The sequence below is a fragment of the Sardina pilchardus genome, chromosome 8, assembly GCF_963854185.1.
Source record: "Sardina pilchardus chromosome 8, fSarPil1.1, whole genome shotgun sequence".
Lineage (NCBI taxonomy): Eukaryota > Metazoa > Chordata > Actinopteri > Clupeiformes > Clupeidae > Sardina > Sardina pilchardus.
In genome coordinates this window covers 11332383-11334882 of record NC_085001.1, presented here as the reverse complement: position 1 = coordinate 11334882, position 2500 = coordinate 11332383, and positions in this window count along the sequence as shown.

The following is a 2500-nucleotide window of genomic DNA, read 5'->3' as shown; positions in this document are numbered from 1 at the left end:
TCTTTCTCTTTCTCTATCTCCTTCTCCCTCTTTCTCTCCCTCTCTTTCTCTCTCTCTCTCTCTCCCCCACTCTCTCTCTCTCTTTCTCACTCTCTTGCTTGCACACAGTTTTGCAATTTTGGGGCAATGCGCTCCCCAACTCATGCTTTTCCCCTTTTTCTCCGGGTGGGCGTGGGGGTGCATTTTGGACATGTTTGGTATTGTGTGTCCCCCCCCTCAGATGCCCCCCCTCCCCAGTCCTGTCTGAAAGGGCACGTTGATTAAACTTTAGGGAGGAGTGGAGGTTTAATCTTCTTAGCCCAGGCCTCCCCCAGCCTCATTCATAACCCCAGATAAAGCCCAAACAACATGCTCTGTCAGAGGTGGGCTTCCCTGGACAGATGCCCCCGACAGCACATTGTCCGGACACTGCACAAACACACACACACCCGCACGCGCGCACACACACACACAAATGCACACACGCACACATACACACACACACACACACAAATGCACACACGCACGCACGCACACACATAGGCACACATGCACACAAACCTGCATAGGCACACATGGACCCACACACACACACACACACACACACACACAGGAAGGCAGACACACCAAATCACTTACATATGCAAACATACACTTGCACTCACATCATCTTCACACATAGACTTACAAACTACCCCATCAGACAGACAGACAAACACAGATACATATTCACACACTGAAGCCATCGTAGAAGTTGATGAAGGCTTGTAATATGTTATTGTTACTGCACCATTCCTGTTATTGTGTGCTTGTGTGTATTTGTAGCAGAGACAGTTTATTTTTGCACAAGAGAGCTGCCATGGACGTGTCTGACAGCCTTTGTTAGTTATCAGAAACTGACTCTAACAGCACATTAATGACCCGAAAGAAACCTCGCAGACAAAAGGTACAACATTGTCTAGTGTCAGTATTCTGCCACACATAGAGAAGTAGTCAAAAGAAGGCTTTGTTTGTCCTCTCTCAGTCCAAAAACAGGAGGATGGAGGACAGTCATATCTTTCTAACCCAATGCCATTTCAAGATCCATTACGTTTATTCAAAGTCCATTTGGGGGTGTGGTGAAGTGTCCAGCAAGCACATACATCAAAATAATCTGGACTCTGGTTGCCGGGCCAAAACAAAAGTGATAACTATAAAGGAAGTCCGCACATCAATGGCTCACAGGCAAATATTTGTTCCTTCCAGGTGATCACCTGACCAGACGTGTGATAGGGGTTAACAAAGCAATTAGTGAAAATCACAGCATCGAATCAATACGCCATTAATCCATTCGGGCCTGTAGGAAAGGGAGACATGATGTCCAAATGTAGCTGTTTGGTGCAGATCCGTACGGACCTGAAAGATCGGCCACAAGGCCAGGCTCGCTCTAGCTCAAGGTCCACAAACTGGTTCTGAAGGAGGGAACTTGCTGATGTTTAAAGTGGGACTGGAGACGATAAAAGGCTTCTGCTTACCGATCTGCAATAAAATAAAAAAAAACTAAAACAAAATTGGCCTGTGTTATTTATTTTTGTGGGGAATTAACATTTCTTTTAAGTCCTATTTCTTGCCTGGAGTGTGTTTCTGAATGTGAGATGACGGGAGTGGAGCAGCGTGCGTTTGAGCGTTTTCATTCGGTCCGGTCCAAACGACGGGGCCAAACAGATACAGCTCCTCACACTTCTGAGGAGAGCCCCCCCCCCCCTCCCCCCCTTAAAAAGAAACTGACGGGATGGAGATTCATCTTCTTTTGAAGCTCACCCAGCCTTATTCTCTTTCATTTCAATTTGAAGAGGATTAAAAAAAAAAGAAAAACTCTCCCCTCTTTTTTTCCCTCTCTCTAAAGGGTCAGACAGTTTTGGGGGGGAAATTCATATGAGTCTCTTAATTATTTACGCGTTCTGGCAACATCAAAGTGAGCTGTGTTCTTTTCACATACAGTTTAAATAGTTCAATAAAAATATCATATTAATAAGAACTAATATGATCATTTTTTTCCCGACAAACGCAAGGGCCTATTTTTTTACAGTCACCTCCATAACTGTGTACATGTCCCTTAATACAAGAGGCGAAGCGGACTTAGGGAACGGGCTGCTGAGTTCATCTGTACGTTTTCATTCGATTTAGTGTTTGCTACTTTTTTTCCAGTTCTGACCTGAATGTCGAGCGTCCTCTCTGAGCGACATCAGACGCATGGCCGTCAGTGGGTCAGTTTGGGTGGGGTTGGTCTTTTGTCTTTGTGTTCCTATGAATCTGGCCGATGAGATCAATATGTGCGCCGATGGATTGAGGACCGCGAGGCGTTGCGCAACCCTGAGATTTTATGGTGGCAGTGGGAGAACAGGGTGTGTTCTAGGGGAGTAGAACACAGACGTTTCAGTGAGGAACACTTGAGAGAGAGAGAGAGAGAGAGAGAACGAGAGCACATGAACTTGTGCACTGGTGCACACCCGTTCACGCCCTGAAATCCCTGAGCTGCTAT